The sequence below is a fragment of the Lactuca sativa genome, chromosome 3, assembly GCF_002870075.4.
Source record: "Lactuca sativa cultivar Salinas chromosome 3, Lsat_Salinas_v11, whole genome shotgun sequence".
Lineage (NCBI taxonomy): Eukaryota > Viridiplantae > Streptophyta > Magnoliopsida > Asterales > Asteraceae > Lactuca > Lactuca sativa.
This window is the reverse complement of record NC_056625.2, coordinates 231754573-231769207: the sequence shown is the minus strand read 5'-3', so window position 1 is coordinate 231769207 and position 14635 is coordinate 231754573.

Here is a 14635-nt window from a genome sequence, read left to right as displayed (position 1 = left end):
ATTATAAACATAACACTTATGCTCCCACTAGCTTCGACATGTATTCATACACATCTTAACTTTCAGAAAAACAATACCTATTGAATTTCATAAGTCCATGTTTCTAATACTTAATGCTTTGATAACCTTTTATCAAGGCTTTTTGAACTTATACACCTTTTCCTTAGATAGTTCATATGTGTGTCTAAACAATTAAGACTAATTGCTAAACCTCACAATTCAAATCATGGAAAGGGATATCGTAACCATGATCGAATTCGAGAATGCAATTTTACAATCGCTATCTTCTTAAAATCTTTCTTAGTGAAAGCATTTCCTCACAATCATTTTCATGAAGGAGGAAATCTTATGACACTTAGATTTAAACGGCGTATGTGTTCCTATCCATGTGAATTTGTCAAAACCAAAGTTTACGACAAATTCAAACTCATATGGACCGAACTTCCTTAATCTTGATTTCTTGCCTTATGGTAGCATAGCTGCCCACCATGTCTTCCAAGTAGTTAAGCAGCTCACCTTTTCTTATCAATGTACTTTCCATTGATCAAGGTCCTTGCCTTTTATGCATTCAAATGAGAACTCATAGGACTCACATGCATAATTAACTCGATTGGATTGGCACAGAAACAAAATAATGTCAACACGATAGGTTGTAAACCTCAATTCGTGTGCTAGTGATGATCGATAAGGTTTATTTGATTTGTTCTTGAAACCTTTCAAGACCATTAAGACTCCCACTTACTCCTTGACATATAAGATTCTCTTGTCAATAACCATTTTCTTGACAAACAAATATTCAAGAGTTAGCGTAGTTTTTATCAAAACATTTCATAAATTGGTCCTAGTTGGTCTTTGTCTTATCTAAGACATCACAGCTTACCAATTTCAAATGTGCGAGAACAAGAAAACCTTTTTCCATATTCTACATTTGATGAATGTTATAAACCTTCTTAATACTTGTCACTCATAGTCACAATCTTAACTTTAAGACTTGTTATTGGAACGAAGTATGATTGACTTCTTGATTTAACCATTTCTTCAATCCTTGATTCCTCTTCTTAAACATACAATTGTACTAAAACTCATTTAGAGGAACAATTGAGATATAGTTCTTAATCATTAAGACCTATCATAAAGCGTAAAAGCTACTCTCCCTTCTTCTTAGAATGGAGAAACTTTTATCTTTCTGCCTACATGATTCTTCTTATTCGTTTTGCTATTGATTAAAACTTTTTAATCAATTCCGAATTACACTTAATCTTATGATTATAATCATATTTACTAAACTTTTAGTAAATCATGACGAATATCTTGTTACTCTTATGGTGGACTTTGACCAACACACAACTTTGTGTACTCGATCTTCTAGTCCTTCACTTGACACTTTGTCAATGAATTAGTATAATTTCCAAATATGAAATTTCTCATTCTTCGTGCAACCAAGTTGCATGATTCCAAATTTCTGTCCAATTGAAACTTGGGCGATGAGAAACTCTCTCTATTTGGTAAATTCTCGACTTTTCCATAAGAATCATATCCATTTGTTGTAGAAATTTGCAAACACCAATTTTCATAACGATTTCATTGCAAGGAAATAAACAAATAAATAAATAAGTCAAACCAAAATTTATTTTATTTATAAAAGCAGCGGAAAACATTTGTCCTTACAATGCAAAATCCATTGAAAACTATGTATTTCAAAAGGAAAATTTCTAACAACTCTATCGTAACTATCTAAGCTCAAAATCTAATCTTCAAGTCCATGTGATCAAGATCCATTCCTTGTGATTAGATTCATCTTGCTCTTTCACCAAGCTTCCTTTCTTTTCACTGATCCTGCAAAACATTCAAATGCAATCTTATCACATCATGTATTAAGAATCAATGAATAGGAACTTAACGGAGTTAGATAGTGGATTTTACCTGAAGCGCAGCCATACTCTTCGACTCTCCCATCTTCTGGACTCTTCAGGCTCTTTGGGCAGACTTGTATCCAACGCCCTTTCTTTTGGCAGCAAACACAGGTCGGTTCTCCTAGAACGTCCTCGGAAGCATGGTCGATTGACTTTCCCAACAAATACGCTCCATTGCTTCGCCAAATCATTTCTGATTCAGCAGCAATGAGCATGTAAGTTAAGTCAATGAGGTTGTCGTCATGATCCATCATATAATACTTTTTTTTGAACTCATTATATGATTCAAGAAGTGACTGCAAAACCCAATTCACAGCCAACTCATCCGGGAATGACACACCCAACATTATCAACCTATCAATGTGTGATTTCATTCCTAGAACATGGGCACACACGGGTTTACCATCTTCATGTTTCATTTCCAATAGGGCTTTAGTGATATTGAACCTTTCAATTCTTCGATCTTGTGGGTTAGGGAGAACAATTGGAGGAGGTGGAGGAAGTGAAACATGATTTCTTGTTCCTCTATCAAATCGTGGAATACCATCTTCATGTGGAATGCTTGTTCCACGGGATTTGGGAAAACCATAGTTGTCGAACTTAGACATCTACAAAACGGGAGAAACAAATTCAAGATAGTTGATTGAGTGAGTCCTTAGTAAATCACCCAAATGAGATACTAAGGCTAGAACCCAACACAATATTCTACAACTCGGGAGAGGGATGCCGTAACCCAAATTGCAGAACATTTGAAGGTAAGTGAATGACGATTCACTAATTTCCACCATGAAAAACGAAAAGAAATTTAAGTTTTAAATCTATGAAAACTCTTAGATCCTTTGAGATTCATTGAACATTTCAATGGCATGTTTAAATCTCGATATACCCCTCTAGTTTGTGACTGGGATGCCGAGGATCACAAAGCAGGTGTGAATAACCATGCAAACTTACATGGTGCCCTCATATGTTACAGTCACCTATTCGATGCGCCGGTAAACCACACACGCTCCACCAAACTATGACAAACATTGAGTCACCCTTTGCTACCTTTGCTTAGAACCAATTAGTGTGTCGGTAAACCACACACGCTCCACTAACGTCTTCGCAAGGGCACAAAGTGTAATTTCATGGGATTGCATCAATTCACTTTTGCCTAAGTAACTAAGATTGGGAATTTGAAAAACATTTAGTTACTTTTATACTTCACTATACTTATAATGGAAGGTTTCGTCCTATCCTACCCGTTCGGCTAACGACCCTCCACTAGTCAAGAGTGCGGTGGGTAAGAGTGGATACCCATTCAATCGCCATTTTATAGACAATTTCCTTAAACACCCCTTATAGACCAGCTTTGTGAATGAGGCCTACTAACGGTAAGACTGACTTTTACTCATATATATATATATATATATATATATATATATATATATATATATATATATATATATATATATATATATATATATATAATGTTAGACTTTTAATGTTATATATAGTATAGGGTGTATTTTACAACTTTTAAAATACTAGGTGGTCAAATTTAATAATCATACTTTTAATTTAATTAAATTGTAAACCAAAACTTTTATGGATTTATTAAACCTCTTTTAATTATACACCTTAATTAATTAATAAAACCATAAGGGAGTGATTTGAAGTTTTCAAAACAATACTAGGGTTTTAGAATTTAACATTCCTAATTACACTTTTAATCAACTTTTAAATTCCAAAACTTGAGGGAAAGTTTTGAAACATTTCAAAATATTAGGGTTTAGAATTTAAATATACATCAAAATTAAACTATTAATCAAAATTTAAATTCCAAAACTTGAGGGCAATTTTTCAACCATTTCAAAACATTAGGGTTTCAACTATTTAAATTTCAAAACTAAAACTTTTGAGTTCAAATTTAAACTATAAAACCTAAAGGGGGAAAATTTGAAGCTTTTCATAATACAAGGATCAAATAACAAATAATCTAAATTAACAATTAATTACATAATTATCCATATTCGATTTATTTAATGATTTCTTGCAAAACAATTTACCAATTTAATCAAAATAATTAATCAATTATCACATAAGGAAACAAATATTTTATTAATTGATAAATATCTTAAATTAGATCAAGAATATAGTCATATATATCAAAAAATCGGATTTATATTGATCTAATATGATAAGGCAAGTATCTTCAAGCAAAAACAGCAAGAAATCCCAGTTTTCCCTCATTCTGGCCAGCCGACTCGTCGAGTCAGGCAAGGACTCGTGGAGTTCATCATGGACTCGGCGAGTTCATCTAGAAACTCGACGAGTTCAGCAAGTAGAACCACAAAAAACGATTTTTTTCAACATACAATGCATCAATACAATAGAAACCAATCTAGACTCTGATACCACTGATGGGTTTTGGTCATAAGAACATCCTATGTGCTCATACAAACCCTAATGCTTGGATCTAAGTTTCTCTATTGTACATGCAAGTTATCCAACCCTAGATCTTGAATATGATAACCAATATAACATATAATTAGGGTTTAGATCATACCTTGATTGTTATATAGTAATAACAATCCCAATTCCTCCTTGTATTGACTTTAGAAAGCTTAAAGTCACAAATGTCACTCCTCTAATGGTTCACAAACACCAAAAGCAAGAGGATGAGGAGGATAGAGGATGGAGGTTGCCCAAAAACGTGTGAAACCCTAGAAGGATGCTTAGCCACGTTTTTGGGTCAGAAGGGATCTATATATAGGAGGCTATTAGGGTTATCTAACAAGGAAACCCTAATTTGGATGCTTAAGCCCTAAGCAACCCATGGATCCCTTTCCTTAAGGCCTTGGACGATTTCCTCGTGGGTTTCCCCATGGAATTCGTCCACTCCTTAATATAAGGCAATCCATGGCCCAAATTGCAATTATCTTATAATTACAATTCTAGTCCCTTAAGTTTAATTAATCTCTTTTAGTCACAAAAATAATTACCAATTAATTATTGACTAATATTAATTAAACAATATGATTTCTCCATTAAATATTATTCTCATAATATATTAATAAATCATATTTAATAATTTCTCTCCATAATTCATCCTATCAAGTTGCTTTGGTGAAGGCAACCCAAAAGGACCATGCACCATCGGGTCAAGTTCAAACCAAAATAGTTATGGACTTAGACACTAATCCGACACCCTTATCTCCCCCTTATTACACGAGCACCGGTCGTGGAGCATTTGAGAACAATCGAAGTACTAAATCCAATATTGGAGATAGTTAATCATTGAAAGACTCTTCAATTGAAGTAATAGTTGAATTAAGCTTCTCATCATAAATTGAAGGGTTTGAAGAACCAAAACCTTCGATAACTTCACTTGAAAAATATTAAGTGAAGTTTCGATTCCCTTTAACAACTTCCCATCAGACTCATTTTTGTTACTCAATTCCTGCTTGTATTCGATGTTGAATGCACGAATACCTTTGATCAAAGTTAGAGTAGTAGACAAAAGAACATCAACATTCTTATGTACACTTGTGCTGTCACACTCCCAAACCAAGGATGGCGGAAACGTCCGGGGGTGGAGGACTTCATGTATAGTATCACAACAACAAGTATAATAGTGCTCAAAGTAATTACAACCATCATAAATATAATTGGAAAAGTTACACCAATGTATATGTTTACATATTTCCAATCAATTACATTATGATGACAAAATGAACTGTTTGACGATTTATCGTCCCATCCTCAAAACACTGTTGATTTCCTGTTTCACTGAATTCCTGAGAATACAAGTAGTTTTGAAAAAGTGTCAACACAAAGGTTGGTGAGTTCATAAGCTTTTGATAGTAAGAGTTTGAAAATCGATCTTTGTAAAGAGATGTATGTTACCAAGAAAAATCCAATATTTTCCTTATAAAAGTTATGTGGTGCTAAATACCAGGACCGAAAATGAACAAGTATTTGTCATACTTAAAGATATAAAAGTGGTTTCAAATTGGCGTAAATTCCTTTTTGATTTGAGAAAACTCCCATAATGAATGGTGTGTAGTCTTAAATACCAAGACTGAAAATATACAACAATATCTGTAATTATTGATATAAAAAGTGATTTTAAATCGACATAAAACCCTTTTTGATATGAAGGCGTACAAGTATTTTTCCATACTTAAAGTAACTTCAGTGAGCTAAATCGACATAACTCGCTAATTTAAAGTTAGAACCCATAAATCTTATGATTTTGTTAATACCACATGTGAGCTATCATAACCATACTTGACTTAGACGGCCTCATAATGCGACGTTCTTCAGGCGTCGCCGTTAAATGACACTTGTTACCACAGACCTGCCGGTCTAGCTGTTGCAAGCAAATCAGGTGTGGGTTTGTCAAACCCAATATAGATCTATACACAACTATCACGTTCTCCCTACAAGAAACTCTGGTTACAATTTACTAGACTTTTTGAATTGGTTACTTTGGAAGTAAACCGAAGAGAGTGACTCACAAATTTATTCATTAACAGATTTACGTGAACTAAACTGAAAACCTTTGATAAATGAGTTTGAAAAGTAAATGATACATAAACTATACCTATTATAGTTTATCGAAAACTTTTGTAATGTATAAGAACTCTTTTATGAAAATGCATTAGTGTTATGAATCCATAAACTATGCTTATTATATCTTAATATACGTATTCTAAATGAATGAATAATCTTATCATGAATGACTAAGTTTCATTTTATGATGATAAACTAACAAGGAAACACAATCAATTTTTAGAACTTATTGTTATACACTTTGCTCAACAAAATACAAAGTGTTATGAAAGTTATAAGTTGTTAACTAATTTTTAACCTTTCTGTGCTGTTTTAGAAAAATCATACGAAGTCGAAAACTAAATCCGTAAATTCTGAGAGTTCCCAAAATGTTTCTAGTTTACTCATACTTTTTATCATGATTTTTAATGACCTCCAACTTGGTTGAAAAACTCCATAATCACAGACTGGTCCGGATTGGTGTTTGAAATGATAAGCAGTTTTCTAAAAATCACCATAAATGGTAGAAAAATATTATGGAGATGTGCAAGTAGTCATTTTAAAGCTAAGAACTTGATCTATTTGTACCTAATACAGTTTTGAAAAATAAAGTGTTTAAGTTGTCCAAAACAGTCCGTGAATGGAGTCCAACTTTTCTTATGAAAGCTGTTAGAAAAGTTTAGTTATGTTCTTGGTGTTTTAACTTGTATTCCCCCCCTAAAAACTTACGAAAACATGAAAATGTAGGGGTATGAACTCACATTGAGTGATTTTAGTAGATGCATGATGGAGAAGCGAAGTGTTCAATTCAAGAACACTTGAAGAATTGCCTTGAAGATTGAAGAATCTAACACAATATGATGATATTTTTGTAAACAATCTATGATTTGGATGAAGGGTGGTAGAATATCTAAGTGTAGGAGGAAGATACTTACCAAATGTGGAGAGAATATCTAAGATCAGCCCTTGAATCTTGAATTTTTTAGAGAGAGGAACTGAGAGAGAAAATATGTTTGATCTTTGGTGGAAGAATGAGAAAATGAGAGAAGTGTGAGGAGAGGAGAGTTTTCTATCCTTTGACCAATTGTGTGGTTGGAAAAGGGTGGGAAAAGTACAATGAAGTGACTAGGTATGGGCTGATAGGGAATAGTGACATGGAGTGGGTATGGGAGGTTGCTTGTGTCATAGAATAAAGAAAAGTCAACACTCCACCTCTTGTACTTCACCCATTCTTCTTGGATAAGGTTTATCCCCAAAAACATGATTAATTAATAATTATGGGGCCTTATATGTTAAAATAAAGTTTTGGGTGAAAATCCTGCGTTAAAACAATTAAAAACGGGCCTAAAACGCAAAACTAGTCGAAAACCGGGAAGAAAAGTGCATTACAGTGAGACTTCTCAGATTGGGCCGGAGGTTCGGTCCTTCTGAGGCTAGGTGCGAGGTGAAATGAAGCGAAACAGCAAGAGGCGAAGAGCAGGTTCAGTCCAAAGCAGCAGGAGCGAAATGGACCGAAATGCAATATGGAGCGAAATGGACCGAGACTCGGGTTCGAGCCTTGTGCGAGGTTCGGGCCCAAAAGGGAGGGTTCGGGTCTGTAAGCTTCGGTCCGAAAGGAGGTTCACTTCTGACACTTCGCTTCTGAAAAGTTCGGCTCCTTAAGAAGGTTCGGCTCCTTAAGAGGGCTTTCGGGTCCTTAAGCCTATTTTACTCGTTTTTACCCCGTTTTAAGCCGTTTTTGTCCTGGTTAAGGGTCGGGATGGCCCGAAAGACTACAAAAAGTATAAGGAACTTTTGAGAGAGATATGGGAGAGATTTCACATTCTTGGAGAGATTTCTCATACAAAGAGAGATTTAGGAGAGATTTCACATACTTAGAGAGATTTGAGATAAAGAGAGATAGAGTGAAAACGATTGAGAGAGGTTTCGCGTGTGACATTTGTGAGTGTTTGGCTTTGCAAAGAAAGGTCCGTAAACCCCGTTAAGCCTTGTTAAAGGATCTTACACACTTCCGATGAGTATGCAGTATTGTTTTATCGGTTTGGCTCGTCACTTACCACAGTTTTAGGTTAAGGAGATCGAGATGTACGTACTTTTCGATTTATGATCTCTCATTAGAATAGAGAGTTGTTTATAACGTAAAATCTAGTAGCCATGGGCAAATTGAGTCGAACAGTTTGACTTGTTGACTTCAGTTGACTTTGACTTGACCGGAAATTGACGGTTGTCACATCATCCCCCCGTTCAAGGGAATTTCATCCCGAAATTTAAATTTAGGCAAGGAGTAGGCATGAATAAACGAGCCAAGAAGTGGGGATACTTCCTAATCGATCGATTCTCGTGCTCCCAAGTGAATCCAGGTCCTTGCTTAGGATTCCAGCGAACTTTCACTAATTGGGAAGTGGCGTTGCTTCGTACGCTTGACCTCTCGGTCCATGGTCACTACGATTCTTCCACGAAGGTGAGGCTCTTGTGGAACTTGATCTCGTCGAGGGGAATTATAAGAGTCTCATTGGATAGATATTTCTGCAATTTTCGAGACGTTTCGGGTAGAATGTACTTGACTAAGCTCACGGGAGTAGATTGAAGTAGTGAGTTACAGAGCTGATTCTTACAAGAATCTCGAAGGGCCTAATTATCCTGGGTTTTAGCTTTCCACGCTTTCCAAAGCGTACTAAGCCTTCCCAGAGTGAGGCTTCCAGAGGAATTTGGTCTCTTATTCTGCAGTTCTAAAGGTTTCTCCCTCTTGCTTCTCTTCCCAGTCAAGGGTTGCTCCCTTCAGGGTCAAAGTCGTAAGGGGGGTTCCGTAATTTGCGAGAAGTTCTCTAAGGGCTAAGACAGTAGGTTAGCGAGACCCGACATTTTGGCGTATTCCTATTGACGCCTTTGGTGCTGACTGTTTCTCAACGGTTTTGATTAATTGAAAGGGTCCTTAAGAATTTCCACATCGATAATGATGTGTCTTATGAATTTGACTCTTCAATTCCAAAACTGGTATCTAGAGAACTTCAAGTAAGGTTTCTTTGATCGTATTGTTTCCCCAGTTTGTTGTAGCTGCTCTCCTTGGTTTCCTTCTTACTATGAGGGTAGATTAGCAAGTCATTTACAATGACAATGATGAACTGATCCTAGTAAGAATGACATATCCTATTCATTAAGTTCATGAATACTGCGAGTGGGTTGGTCCTATCCGAGGGGTATCACTACGAACTTGTAGTGTTCACATCAAATTTGAAGGATTGTCCTCGGACATCCTTCTCCAATACTCGCGACTGGTGATATTCAGATCTCAAGTCCAATTCCTGAAGGGTGCCTCATTCCTTGCGGTTGGTCGGCCTATTCGTCTATGCAAGGCAGATCGTAAAGGTTTCTACTGGAGATATTGTCGGGGCCTCTGAGGTCGATGGACCTTCGAGCAATTTGTCTTTCTATTTGAAGAGTAAGACCGGAGCTCTCCAGGGTGAGAAGCTTGGTTCTTCAATTTCATTGTTGAGTAGTTCGAAAGGTTTGACCTGGCAGTTCTTGTAGCTCGGTAGGAAGCATGTGGGTTTGGTTTACGTGACTAGGCCTTTTCGGATGGTAGCACATTCACTCGTCCTCCTAGGCAACCTTGGCTAGAAGTTCATGACAGGACTCGTACCTGGTCCATCTATCATTAACTTGCGTATATAGGTCGTATGTGCTTAAGATTGGCAAGACAGTTGGATGGGTGACTCTGCCCCAAGTCCACAACCAGACATGGAACAGGAAATAGGGCGGAAGCACACATCCAATGTCCGTAAAATCTTAATTATACATTATCCTCACATATACACGTAGTGGTGGTAGACAAACCATATCCATCCCAATCTTCTGTGCTTGAACCTTGTCTGTTGCATGCGTGACATTCCCGAAGGTCTCCTGTAAATACTTGTGATAAGGTTTCGGGAATTATAACACTCCTCGGGTGCGTGTTTTGGAGTTTCACAGCGAGAGATAACCCGGAGATCCGTGTTGGACGCGTTTATGGGAGACAAAGGTTCTGATATTCGGTGGGTTAGGTGAAGGGTCCTTTTGTAGTCGTTAAATAGGGAAGATGAGGACTATACTAATCGAAACTGAATGGTGACAACCGAATCTTTTTAGATAACATGAGTTAAGCTGTATTCATAAGAAGAAATCACTAGAGTGATAGAGTATCTTGTGTTTCTTTTCAGGGTGTTCCGTTTTGTTTGATATTATTATTACTGTAGATGATTCAAACCACAGTGTCTAGCACTGGTAGCGGGTGTGTCTCGATAGCCAGTAATGATACTTGATATCATGATCCTTGACATGTCTCCCTACGATCGAGCGGTATATGAACGTCGTATGAAATTTGATGTTGGTGAAATCGTCGAGTAGGTGGCCCCACTTAATTCCTACTACTAGATATGGAATAGGAGTCAGGATGGAATTATTTGTTTCAAGACTTCAGTATTTTGATTATAATTAACCCCGATGTATGTACAAAGTCATCACATCTTACAGGTAATGACCCTAAGGTCATATATGAATGTCTTTGGTTTGATTTGACGAGAGAGTATTTTAACTATTTTTAGAAAGACTGTGATTTTAGCAAACATACCAATTTCATTACAACATATGGTACTTAAACGTTTTTGTCGTTCGAAACATTAAAAAAGTCCTAATATGGTTCCCTGTTACCCTTGCTGGTTCGTTTGTCACACTCCTCCGGCTCCCCCGTCATTCCTCTCAGTTGGATAGTTTCTCTTGAAGTGTCCTGTTTCGCCACATAGGAAGCACACTAGAATTACTTTGGTATTGGGGGTTGAAGCGATGTACTGAGCCGGGGCCCTACAGAAACGGACGGTATGCCCCTTCCTGTCGCAGTTTTTACAGTGTATCTCCCGACAATCCCCCATTGTGATGGAAGCCACATTGGTTACACCTTGGGAGTGATCCCTTATATGGTATGGCCGACGTTTGGGTGGAAGACCCCGTGGCTAGTGTCGAGGCATGAGTCGTGACCGTTGTTGTAATTGTAGGGGTGGCCATGGGTTGTTGTCTTTTAGTGGATCTTTGAGATTGGTTGCGCTCCTTTTTGTTCCAAAATTTTCACTTCTTGTTCTTAGGTTTGTGGCCTGAGGTATTTTCGCTGGCAGACACCCGTTGGTGTTCCTGATTGTTACCACAATCTGTATTGTCAGTACCGTTTCCATCTCTGCTGGCGTTGTTAGTATTGAATTGCGCCATGACGGCTGTCACGGCTGCCGTGACCGCAGCCTGAAAAGTAGCAGAGTCTATCTGCAGGGTTAGCGCCTTGCTAGTTTGTTGGTTGCCTCTTGGTGAAGACATAGCTCTGTTCCACGATGAAAAACGACTTCGTTAGTGGAAATGATTATCTTAAGTGCATCCTTACGATTTATATTTATGCATATAAATTTTTTTTGCACATTACTGTACTATTCCTAGTATTTCCGCTAACGTTCCTGAGATGGAGTTATAGCAGTGGGTAGGAGTAGGTTTCATACGGGCATTAAGCTTTACTCATCTTAGAATCATGTTTGTCCAAACACGCTTGGCTGAGGAGTTTTGATGGGACCCGGTGTATTAGTGCCTGAACGATCGCACCCCATAGGTCTATGAAGAAGGAACTTCTCAACAAATTGTTTAAAGGTGAGACGATAATGAATTTTTAGAATGGCTATACGTCGCGAGTTTTCTAACTAAGTTTATCTTATATCGATTTGTAACGTAATTCGGTAGTTAAGGGTGTTCTGAAAACAATTCATGACGAGATTCTTTATAAGGTAAACTCATGTATTTTAGTAGTTCTGTATCCAAGTGAAACCTTATACTTGACCCAAGCGAGGTCCTTATTATGACTAATTGATGTATGCTTAGTTATATAATTAAGACTTAATAGACCTTCGAGTCTGTTAGGTATATCCTAGGCCCATTTTGTTAATATGACTCTAGTAATTATGGTTTCAGTGAAAATTTTGACCTTGATGCAGGTCTACCTCACATTTGTGCATGGACGAGTTTTGATAGCAACTAGATCTCTTGATCAGTATGACCACTTAATTTGTAGTGTCGTGCTTTTACCTATAATAGAGTAGCACCAACGCCTACTCATGAACCTAAATTACCAGGTCTTGTGAGCAGTATGAACTCTACTCACGACGATCCATCCCTTGTAATGCCTAAGGCAAGGTCGATGCATCTTGTAGCCTTGCCAATCGATGCTTGGCTGCAATCATCCTCTCTTTGAATGCCGTGTGTCAACCCTGTTACTCTCTTCCCTCTTCACGAGCGGCGATAAGGTCCTAAAAGAGAGTTGGTCTCGGGAATAGTAGGCTAATTTTGAGTCTTGGGTACATGAGATGGTAGGGTCCATAGTAGCGCGCAGTTTCTAAACTCGGGTTGTAGTCTTCATGTTTTAATCCCCGATGTTCGCGATCTGCCAGGTCTTCGCCGGGAGGGCTCTGTCAGTCGGTCCCCCGTGGTTGAGGTCATAGCACCCTCGTTGGTCTCCACATGGTGGTTGTTGTCATTGTTGTCGACATTCAACCCTCGATCACGATTGCCCAACGGGGCACATGTTCGATGTAGTCGAAACAGTTCGCGGAAACCCTTGCTATGCATGGAGGATTGAGTACTTCCGGTTCCGCTTTTGATTCTTCTCATAACCATTCACCATTTCTCGGGTTCAGATTGGAAAAGTAGGGGACGTTTGGTAAGTAGGATCTTGCTATGTTGTAATTGTGAGAATAGGAGTGGAAGAGATAATTACTAGGCTTCTAACTCTATAATTAATTACTTATAGGGGTTATCCTTATTAGTTACTTCTATAATGACATAGTGCGTACTAATTACATATAACAAGATATGATAGACCTTCGAATAAGTGATTCTACCCTAGGTCCACATCCAAACAAGGAAAAGGAAGTAAGGCAATGACCACAAATTCTAAATCTATGATTTCTAAGTTATATATAACCTTAGAGTATCCACTTAGGGACTATAGACCTATTATTAAGGATCTATTTAGTTTTCATATAAGTTATGATATTACAAAATACTCCTATAGTATTTTAAATTTTATGTTTGGTTCTAATGTTCTCATTGTGATTGTGTTGGTAAGTTTTTAGACTTATTGTAATATCACAACCATTCTTGGGCATGTGCTAATCACTCCTCGGACCAACATAGTTGATCAGGCTGTGCCACTCCTAAGACTAACCATACATCCCCGAGCTTACCCGTGATATTCAACAATCATTACTTTTGTTTTGTTCTAGAATGATGCTGACCTTAGTATGTATGCATGCATGTATACTTTTAATAGGAAATTATTTATTTCTAAAAATATAATTGTTTTGAAAACTTTAAATCAGAGACTTTAGTCCCAATGCATTTATAGTTTGTATATCTTATGTGGTTCAACATACTTAGTTCACTATAAACAATGCTCTGATACCAATCTGTCACACCCCCAAACCAAGGATGACGGAAACGTCCGGGGGTGGAGGACTTCATGTATAGTATCACAACAACGAGTATAATAGTGCTCAAAGTAAATACAACCATCATAAATATAATTGAAAAAGTTACACCAATGTATATGTTTACATATTTCAAATCAATTACATTATGATGACAAAATGAACTGTTTGACGATTTATCGTCCCATCCTCAAAACGCTGTTGATTTCATGTTTCACTGAATTCCTGAGAATACAAGTAGTTTTCAAAAAGTGTCAACACAAAGGTTGGTGAGTTCATAAGCTTTTGATAGTAAGAGTTTGAAAATCGATCTTTGTAAAGAGATGTATGTTAGCAAGAAAAATCCAATATTTTGCTTATAAAAGTTATGTGGTCCTAAATACCAGGACCGAAAATGAACAAGTATTTGTCATACTTAAAGATATAAAAGTGGTTTCAAATTGGCGTAAATTCCTTTCTGATTTGAGAAAACTCCCATAATGAATGGTGTGTAGTCTTAAATACCAAGACTGAAAATATGCAACAATATTTGTAATTATTGATATAAAAAGTGATTTTAAATCGACATAGAACCCTTTTTGATATGAAGGCGTACAAGTATTTTTCCATACTTAAAGTAATTTCAGTGAGCTAAATCAACATAACTCGCTAATTTAAAGTTAGAACCCATAAATCTTATGATTTGTTAATACCACA